An 11582-nucleotide genomic window follows, 5' to 3' on the forward strand; every position below is an offset into this window, starting at 1 on the left:
ACTGATAGCAGTAGCCATGTTGCTAAAGCTAGCTAGCTAGAATAACGTCACTGGATGGCCAGTCAGCTATACCGGTGATATAATATTTTCTGTCAGTTGATTTTCATATGAAAAAGTATCTACTATCACCGTCTCCATTGATCATATTCTTTCATGTTATTAAAAACATACAATAACATGATACCAACGCAGTTTGGTTTTCTCACCAAATACTAAAGCATTTCTTACCACTTTCATTGTCTCCATTATAGACTAAATGAATGAATAAACTCGTGTTTTTCTCCTACCGTTTTTTTTTTTTTGCTTCCCTTCCACCCCGACCCCTCTTCAGTGAACATGCTTCTCTCTTATTTCAACGTTGATCGATGAATTTGAATTTTTAATGCTCACACTGAGCCACTTAATTCAAGAGGTACATCATCTGATTTAAAACTTGAATTTGTAAGGCATATGTTACATTTAATGGAAATGCTTGAAAATGAATGTGATGATTAAAATTAGGCTTTATGATAAATTCAAGTCTAAATTAGGCGTTTGTTCCCTTAGGTTTGACTGCAAGAGAGATGCCTGTCATAGTCAGTCATAAGTAATGTTGCACAGGGCTCTCTTCATGTGCATGCGTTACCTTTTAACATCTCTTAGCCAGTCAGCTGACCCTTATTCTTCTTTTGCCTCAGTACAACATCAGGGTGGATATGAAACGAAGCGATCAAGATGTGATTGATGTGTAGACTTTCAGCTTTAATTCAAGAGGTTTAACAAAAATATTGCATAAACTGTTTAGAATTTACAGCCATATTTATACATAGTCCCAGAGGCTCAGAAGTAATTGGACAATTGACTGACAATAAGTTTCATGGCCAGGTTTGGCCTGTTCCTTTGTCATTTCATGACATGGGAACTCTCAATATACAGACCAAAGATGTGTTGATGCAAATGAAGGAGGCCATCATTAGGCTGAAAAAAACAATACAAACCTATCAGACAGATGGGAGAAACTTTAGGAGTGGCCAAACCAACAATTTGGTACATTCTTAAAAAGAAGGAATGCACTGGCAAGCTCAGCAGCACTAAAAGGTCTGGAAGACCACAGAAGATAACTTAAGTCTATGATCACAGAATTCTTTCCTTGATGAAGAAAAACCCCTTCATAACCATCAACCCAGGTCAAAAACAATCTGGAGGAGGTAGGCGTTTCATTGTCAAAGTCTACAATCAAGAGACACCTTTGTGAATGTAAATACAGAGGGTTAACCACAAGGTTCAAACCACTTGTAACACTCAAGAACAGAAAGGCCAGATTAGGCTTTACCAGAAAACATCTAAAAGAAGCCTGCCCAGGTCTGGAACAAGATTCTTTGGACAGATAAACCCAGATTAAATTGTACCAGAATGATGGGAAGAGAAGAGTATGGAGAAGGAAAGGAACGGCTCACGATCCAGAGCATACCTCATCTGTCAAACATGGTGGAGGCAGTGTTATGACATGGGCATATGTAGCTGCCAATGGAACTGGGTCACTGGTGTTTATTGATGATGTGATTGCTGATAGAAGTAGCAGGATGAATTCTGAACTGTACAGGGCTATACTCTCTGCTCAGATTCAGCCAAATGCTGCAAAACTGATAGAATGGTGCTTCACAGTGCAGATGGATAATGACCCAAAACATGCTGCGAAAGCAACCCAAGAGCTTCTCCGGGCATAGAAATGGAATTTTTTTCATTGGCCAAGTCAGTCACCTGACCTCAATCCAACTGAGCATACTTTTCACTTCCTGAAGACAAAACTGAGGGTAGAAAGACCCACAAAAAAGCAGCAACTGAATGCAGCTGCAGTAAAGGCCTGGCAAAGCATCTCAAGGGAGGAAACTCAGCATTTGTTGATGTCCAGTGGTTCCAGACCTACGACTGTCATTGACTGCAATGGATTTTTATCCATGTAATAAAAATATTGCTTATAATTATGTAGGTTTGTCCAATTACTTTTGGGCCTCTGAAAATTAGGGACTATGTATAAAAATTCCTCTAAAATGGTTAATGTGACATTTTTGTTAAACTGCTTGAATTAAAGCTGAAAGTCTACACTTCAATCACATCTTGATCGCTTCATTTCAAATCCATTATGGTGGTGTATAGAGGCACCATTACAAAAATGGTGTCACTGTCCACATACTTATGGACCTATCTGTAAATGACAGATTAAGAAAGATTAAGTGAAACAATAGGACAGTGTTAGCAGGTTTAGTGTTTGTACACCAGATTTTTGTAATCAAACTTCTTTGAGAAATTCGAATTGTTGATAAAGTAAGATATAGTATATAATTGTAGTACATAGAGTAAATTAAAAAATGACATATATTGTACAGTATGGGTATCTTCAACAAAAGACACAAATTCAGTCTCACAAAGTTAGTGCACACAGACAAAAGTGGTTTTCATTAAGGCAGTTATGTTTTTAAGCAGTATGTCTCTTGGATTCCGAACAAAAGATTTTCATGAATAATAATCCTACTTAATTGAGAAAAACAAGATAATTTATTGCTCAGTCATTTCTCTGATGTTAGGCCGTACTCCTCAAGGGATGAGACTGTCGTCTTTGATAATATAAAATCTAGAAATAAGAAAAGACTCAGATTTAATCTTTATAAAAGACAACAGGTATTTAGAAGCCCTGAAAGGCAGGAGTGGAATCTGTTGCCAATAAGCACCAGGTTTAACTGGAGGGAGTAAATGACTCTTGCGTCCCTCTAGAGGCAGTTATCTGATATCCTGAGGTCAAAACATATCAAACATACATAAAAAACATATAGTTACAAATGACTATATGTAATCTAGTTCGACCAATAAAACATATCTTTGTCTGTGAATATTGCCTTAATGTCACTCACATAAGTGAACATTGAATTGAATAATTCATATATCTATATTAGTGCAAATGAATGCAGTTAGGAAGAAAATCAGACAGACAGGCAGAGTAATCCTTTGATGGTCCTTTCTGTAGTTGAGAAGAACTACATCCTTAAGAACATATTCTGTCCAAAATAAGTGGAAAACACACCAGACCAGAAAAGGACTAACCTCACTCTGCTTTTCCCTATAAATCTCTCTGTATCTGTTCCCTTTTTGTCTGTTGTCTGCAGCATCTCTGTAGTCAGTGCCTATGAGAACAATCCTGGATTTGCGATTAGCAGGTTGACCAGAGGGTGGCACTCTGGTAACAGCCGTAAAATGGTGGTACACAACATGATATCTTGTAATTGGAAGGCAGGATAAATATAGCACTAACAGTGTACTCACATTGTGGAACCAGGATATGTATAAGAAACTGGGTTCCAGAGAAGAAAATGTCCATCTGTCTGAACCAGATGGCAAGCTGCAGGAACAAGAGAGTAAGTGACACTTTTCCAAAAAATAATTTTCAAAAATTAGATTTTGAAAAATCATGTCAATATACTCATCCTACATTCAGCTAGAGTAAAGTTTTAATTGATCAAATCAATTGAAATCAGTAAAACTTAAATGTAACACCAGCTTTTCTGCCAGCGCATATTGCTTCTATTGCATCATTTTTGAATTTTCAAGACATTATAAATGTAACATGAATTTAAGCATCAGTGCTAGAACAAAGATAGCTATGTGTAATTATACCCTGTGTTTCAGTACCCTATATTACACAAACACACATGCAGTGTAATCTTCAAAGTATTGATAAACCACATAGACGAGATATGATTAAAAAAAAACCCATCATACTAAAACTCTGGTACTGAGATTCAGTAATGCGAAAAGAAAAAAACCTCACAAGCTATATTTCATTAAAGGTAATGTGATGACACAAGGTAACGGCTGCATTTACTCAGGGTCCACTAAAAATTTTAATGTTGCATTGAAGTGTTCGTGTTGAACAAGAACTAGAAAGAAACAGCTTGAATTAGGGATTTTAGCTGTTTTCATTTTCTGACATTTACTGTTTTTGAGATGTAAGTGTTAAATTTAAACACTGTGTAGTAAATTTTTATGTAATTCTATTAATGTAAATTCTGTTGCAAAGGTTTCAGATTCGCCTCATCTTCTGGAGCTGCTGCCATCTATCACAGTACTTGAAGTCTTTCTATAAGACGATAAAAACAGGATGTTATGGTGATGTTTCCCCAAATTTTCAGTAAGTTCCTCTTTTGCTCACTGGTAGAGATACAGGAGCTCCGTGAGTTAGTTAACACGGTGACTGGCTAAATGTGCAGCATAGTTGGCGTTGATGTTATACTGCTCATAGCCAAAACAAATGATCTATCAATGACCTTGGAAAACTGCTTAGGAGCTATCAGCAAGCATTGATTCTCTGTAAACTCCTTTCTGCTGAGACGGTGAGCATAAGAGATTGAGTGCGACCCTGCACCTACAGTATAACAACTTCATGAAGTAAGTGGATTAATCAACCTGGACGTTTGAGGAAAAAAATGGCCATTATATATTACCGTAAATATGAAGTTACTGCGAGCAGTCAGTTATCAAACTATCAACACATCCAAAGCTCCCAAATTAACATGTTATACCTTGTTTGTTAAATCTACACAAAAACCAAACTTTAAAAAGAACAATTTCTAGTTTAACATTGGGTTTTGTGCTGAATTCTATCTGAGCTAGGTGCTTTTTTTTTTTTTAGCTCACTGTTAGACAGAGCCAGACTAGCTCTTTTCCCCTGTTTACTGTCTTTGTGCTATGCTAAGCTAACCTGCTGCTGGTGGTAGCTTCATGTTTACTATACAAACATGAGCGTGGTATCAATCTTCTTCTCTAACTCTCTGCGAAAAAGCAAATAAGCTTATTTCCTAAAACGTGTTGAACTATTCCTTTAACATGTTTTGGGACACAATGAATACCACAGAATTGCTGAATCCAATATCTCCATTAAAGAGTGCCGCATAATGTGTGTGAAAGCACATAATCTGAGTATGAACTATTGTACCATAACAGCTTCATTTCTGTCACTTCGAATTTTGGCATATTGCCTATTACAACAAAAAACCCTGAAACAGAGTTTAATGAATGAAAGCGCACATAACGTAACAGCTGGAGCTGCTGGGCGAAGACGATTTAGAGCAATGCCGATTCTGACCCACTAGGCCATGTGCTCTGTAACACATCTGGGCACCAGCCACAGGAGACAACTACTAAAACAGCATAGCCTCCCACACGATTCTTCATTAAAGGATAAATGACTATGGCTGGTACGGAGGGCTCTGTGGAGAATTTCCAGCTCCCTTAATAGATCTCCCAGTCAATACCCATCTCGACCTTGAATTCCCAGTGTCAGCTTGCCTGGTTGCATCAGAGTTCAACGAGTTCGACTCTGAGAATTGACCCTCATGGCTGATATCCCTCCCAGTATTAGATTGTACTTAATGAGCTGTGGGTAGAGTACCTTTAGGCTGAGAGTTCAATAGCACAATTAATAAGCCTGTGGAGTGGAAGACAGACACCCATCTCTACTGTTAATGGTAACTGAGCTGATGTAGTACTGTAGACGGAGGGTACAGTGTTAACATTACAAAATCAAAGACTAACCATCAACAGGCATGACAGTCAGGCCCGCTGTGGTTCAATGACTGCTGCGTATTAGGTTGAGGTTTAAGTCCTAATTCATAGTCTGTTGAGTCACAGTTCATCTGCTTCTGAGGTTGTTGTCCCATTGACCCTGATTGTGGGATGTAATAGGGTGAAGGTACCTGGATTTTCTTAAGCAAAGGTGGTGCGTGCGCGTCTGTGTGTGTATGTCTCCAGATCAACAAAAATATGATAGGGCATCTGATACTGTAGGTGAATTGCATATCAAATGCAAATTCAGAAAGCCCCATGCAAGATCTTTTTTTTTCAGTCAATCTACTGGTATGGCTCTAGGAATGGCAGTGTTGGTCTGTCAGTCCACCACTTTGCTCCAGTCTAGAGTTTCTCAAAAACTACTGGACATTGCCATGAAATTTTGTACATTTATGGTGGCTTTTCTCTGGTTCTACTAGCAGGTCACCATTTTCACTTACCCAGTGAAATATCTGGCTGGACTGGCACATTTTTTGTACAGACATCCAAGGTTGCCGGATTTGTCCTGATGAGTTTGGTGATCACCTGACTTTACCTCTAGTGCCACCATGAGGTTGACATTTCACTTTGACCAGTACTTTGGTTTTCGACCAATTACCTGCAAAAGTAATGACATTCCCTTCAGTCTCAGCTGTACTTTGTCTCAGATGCTATTTAGCTAACGTTAGCATGCTAACATGCTAAACCAAGACAGTGAACAAGGTAAATGAAGGGCAAAATAATTTTTAGCATAAACAATATATTTTTTTTATTAAATAATGTTGCCAAAGGGGAATTAGAGCTTAGTTGGGCTTTAGAGATCACTCATAGGCCATTTATAAGAACAACTTTTGTGTTGTGAGGTTGTGAAAAATCCCACTGACCATTTGAACTAAAATCCATTTATAAATACCTTGTAAGCTTAAACAAATACAGACTTGATGGGTTATAGGAAAAATGAGACACCCATGAGCAATAAACCTAACAACCCTAAATGGTGTCTTATTAGAGAGTGGTGCCAAATTTGTTTTTGTTGTATCTCAAAACAGCAGCATTTGCATGTTTGTCTACTATTATGTACAGTCATGTTTCTGTCAGCATCTCAATGGTTAAATAGAGATGAAAAATCTCAAAAATCTCAATTTGCTGACTAGAATCTCTTACAATAACCATCCTGACATGATCTAAATTCAGAGCGGGTGAGATTGAGACCAACCCTAAGCTAATATCGATGTGAACATTACTCACAATACCGTCTGGTCAATCAGACTAAATGTTCCATCCCTGCTGTTGTCGTCCAGCCTTTGCTCCTCAGGCCCCTAACATTAGCAGCCTAATCCATCATCCTGACCACAGCCAGGAGGGATGGAACATGAAGAAAAGCTACGCAGAAGGATTTCACCTTGTCACCCCCAGGGGCCATAAATATCCAGTGGTCGTCTCCCAGATTCTGCAGGTGAGATCAAGTCAAACTTCCACCAGAGGCACCTGGCCTTTGTCCACTTTTATAAAATGAGAAAAGAAACACCATGCATCATGGTAATATTATTAAACACATGACACAGCATAACAAATATAGAGTATAGCTATCGAAATGTGACAATATCTTGGTTGAATCTGGTGAGAGTGATGCACATGTGCATGACGCTACAGAGAACGCTCTTGTTCATCTTTTCCTCAGAGGTGTATGTAGATTTTCATTCTTTAAGATATCTCAAAGACGAATTATATCATCATAGAATAAGCTAGAAGTTCACACAGTAGAGCACAGACCTCCGCCAAGGCTTGCGTCAAACAATATACAACAGACTTCAGAGAAAAACAAATCAAATTCATAGTAAATTATCTGCATCTGCTCCAAAAATTTAATGGGTTCTTCCCCGGCGCATGCCCCATCCCTCCACCAAGCCCAGTGCAAATCAGTTCAGAACTTTTTGCATGATCCTGCTAACAAATAAACCAACAAACAAACAAACAAACAGATAAGGGTGAAAATATAACTTCCTTGGCAGAGGTAAATATACATTTGGTCAACTTGTTCTTGACAATCAGTGTGCCCTAATGGACAGAAACCCTTTCACCAAATCCCAATAAGACACTTTCTTCTTTTAGGCATTTAGAATGAAGCATTTTATTTGTCTTTCTGCGTTGTTAATGCAGAACTGCACTCATGTTTTTTTTAAATCTTCATCTCATGGAAATGGCACACAGGCTGTGATATAAAACACATCAACTTTACAAAGATACATAAATGTATACGTACAAGTGTATAATACATTACAATAAATAATCTAAAAAGCTAATACAGTATTCAATATACAAATGTCTCTTATTGACAACCTCCCACTGATGGGATGGAGATCCTTACCGTAACATTCTCACTCATTTGGATTGGTATATTGATTGTTCTTCAACAATATTGTATAAGGTCAAAGGTTAAGTGCCTTCTCATGTACAAGCCACATGTTTAAGACTTTTTATATAAATTGCATTTTGCTGACAGTTTCAGTGATGTGCTTCCGACGTCACCAGTCAGGCAACAATAAATCCTGTCCTACATGCTTTGCAGTACGTGGCCACATATGGAGCTGCTGACCCTCAGAAACGTGGATACCTAGATGGTTGCTAATGAAAGGTTCATGTGCAAAAACACCTCTGGTTTGATGTATCATGTACCAGTCTTATGTACAGTACATTTGACAGTGGCGACATGCGGCACTTCTGTGAACTACAGTTTGTAGTGTGTACTGTACATACAAGATTTAACTGTCTTCCTATAAAAGCATGTTCAAACAGACATGAAACATAGAAGGGATTGTCAATTTTTAAAAATGCAGTGTGGTCATTTTATATTTTATTTATAAGTGGACTGGCATCCTTAAAAGAGAGCAAGCAGATTCATTTGCCAATTGCCTCCTCGAGGCAAATCAACTTTTGTTGCTAAAGCGAGAGGAGAAGGAAGAAGAGGAAATCCTATAGGCCTTTCAGCGCTCTGTGAGACTTCATAAGTAGGTGACCGTGTTTTTCTTTGCATGGAGACAACAAAGAATGGTCATATCAGGCTTCAAAGGACATTATGATATTTTATCTTGTGTACAGCCACAATAGATTAAGACAAAAAGTAAAATAAACCTGCCATGTTGTTGTGCATGAGAGTGGCTTCTATTATAAGAAGAGAAATATCAGATTTTTTTTTTTCTGGCATGATCACACATTCATAGCCTAAAAATGGGATTATTCATACTGTAAATCAGCTCCAATAAGAGTATTTATTCTACATTGTTCTCACTTTCCTTTCTCTCTCTAATTAAAGCGATACATTACCTCAGAGACCGGGTGATCAAAGTTATTAAATATTTACCAAGCTTTCAAACGTGACCTTTGCAGGCCAACACACCATACAGACACAGTTGAGCTCACCATATTCAAATGACAACCCCGTCTTCTGCCAGACAGCCTTCTTTCTCTCTCCCCGCTGCACGAGCCAGGTTATCTTTAGTGCACATTGAATATTTATACAGCAGGTGGCTGGGGAGTTGGTCACTGATCTCTAAGGTGACTTGCTGAGCCTCTGTGGGGGGTGCTGGTGTGCTGGGTTTGGCCTGGCATGAAGTCACATGGGACATATTGTCTCCTCATTGTGTCCTTTTATTCCACTTAGGCAAAGGATTATGTTTTATGGTTGAATGCCTATCACAAGCACTGCAGAGAAGAGTCAATGAGCTATTACAGTGAGGCAGTTATGGTCAAACTCATTTGATTAATCTCCAAAAGTACACTCGTTGCACACACCAACTGTACAAGCTGGACCGATAAAACATAGGTGAAACAAGCCAAAAAAAAAAAAAGTAGAAGGAAATGTTCAGGGATCTGATGAACATGATAACTGGAGTTTTAAGATCAGGCCCTTTGAATTATTCTCCTCAAACAGAAGAAGTAAGAGTAGATCAAGATTAAACAATCGTCATGCACAGAGGATTCTTGTCTGGGGATACTCTGAATGCTAATTATGTTGCCTGAGATTGAAGTCAGCCTCATTCCATCCTCATTGCTGGGGGACAATTAGAGATGATATTAAAGAAGATACGAGAATCTCCCTTTCATGATAGCTTTTTAAGATATTGCTCCAAGGATTGAATGATTTCTATGGAGATTATTCGGCAATGACGCTTAACGCACAACAGTACAGTATATGTGCAAGTAAAATCTAAAAAGCCAGAACTTGCACTGACACAGCTCATGCATAAATTGCTTTCTTAATGTGGGTTGAGGCTGCAAAGACTTTTAATGAGCCCACTGCTGTCATAGAGCAATTTTCTCTTTGAGCTGAATTCTTGTTTCTAATAAATTAGCATCTGATAGAAAATGATAACTTAGACCAGTACCTTAGACATGAAAGAGAGCAACCAATGCATAATCTTCTAATGTAGCTGTTTACATTTTGTATTGCATAAACTATACAGAATTGTAAAGCACCACAACAAAAGTAGGAGATTGAAGAAAACTTTTTTTGGACTGTAGCTGCACAGACTTGTAAGAAAGTGTCCAATAATAAATTAGCAATTCTCAAAAAGCGTGGAGAAACTTTCTGGGCATTGGCATTTCATTGTTGTAGCCACAAAGCTGTCCCTGAACTGAATGTGTGAGATAAGTGCTTTGGAGCACAAACAAACTGAAACAAAAGAACATGAGGTGGAGATTGGTTTAGTAAGTAAGAGAGGGGGAGGAAGCACTTCTGGCGTCCAAGGGTATCATAAACCCCAGCGTGTGTCTGCACAACAATGCCAACAGGGGCGCAAATTCTCCACACACTGGGAATCAATTTAACACAGAGAGTGGAGGACTTGGAAAGAGGCATATCGGGGAGACACCGAAATACTGCATCTTGTGTTATTGGATTTGGAGCCCAGTTTTCTGAATTTTTTATTTATTTATTTATTTTCTGCGCAGCATCTGCAAGCTGGGGGATCCATTCGAGTGGAGCTTCCCCGAGCCAGCACAAGAACCTGCGGCCAGCTGGGGAAAAGAGATTGTTCTGGGTTTTACCTTTGAATAAAATTCATGTCATAATAAGTGCTTGAAAATAATACGAAAACACTTTATTTGGTAGGGCACACAGTATGAAAACTTCATAATCTGTAAATTATTCTACTTAAAGGTAAACAGTGAAAGTGCTGAAAATAGAAATAACACTTGTGGCCCACATTCAAACATTTAAATATAGGGGGAGTCCATAGCTGTGGACCGGTGCATGAGAGAAACTTGTGCCACATTTGTTTCTTAAAAGCACATGTAGATTTTATTGTGAACATTAAATGGAAACATCACAGAGGGGTTCAACATTAGTCCACAGATATCAGAGAGCAAGAGGGAGCATTGATTGGAAGCTGAAAATAGTGTCTTAAAAAGTGTTTCTTGGTGCGTTCTTGGACTATTTTTGTGTGGGCTTAAATGAAAGGTTAACATTTATCTCATCCGTGCAGTTAGTCGTATTTGATTTGTCTGTCCTCAGAATAGCCGCAGACGTGCAGTTATTTTAGACTGATAATCTTTCATTGATCGTGAAAGGAAAAGAATAGGCTACCTCAGGGAGCTTATTTTAGATCAATTGAGCTCATTTAAAAAAAAACAAACAAACCCAAAAAGGAATCAAATATCAAGCTCCAATTCCAACGTTACAGGAAGATGACATTGATACCAAAGGCCACTTTACGGTCAAAGGATCATCTGCGAGCGTTCAGCATTATCGTGGGGAAAAGCACAGTGGTACAATAGCTACCAAAAAGGATCACCACATGGCTGTCTCCATAAAAACAAGGGCGTAAAAAATACCATCAGGCAACTCATTACCGAAAACCACAGAGGCATTATTCCACTGACTATTTTAGCGATGCCGCACATCATGTAAAACGCTATGTGTCTAGGAACTTGTTTTTATGAAGCCATTAATGAATGTTGCCCCCACACCGCTGACTACAGCCAATTTTTTTTCTTTTTCTTTTTTT

The sequence above is a fragment of the Xiphias gladius genome, chromosome 10, assembly GCF_016859285.1.
Source record: "Xiphias gladius isolate SHS-SW01 ecotype Sanya breed wild chromosome 10, ASM1685928v1, whole genome shotgun sequence".
Lineage (NCBI taxonomy): Eukaryota > Metazoa > Chordata > Actinopteri > Istiophoriformes > Xiphiidae > Xiphias > Xiphias gladius.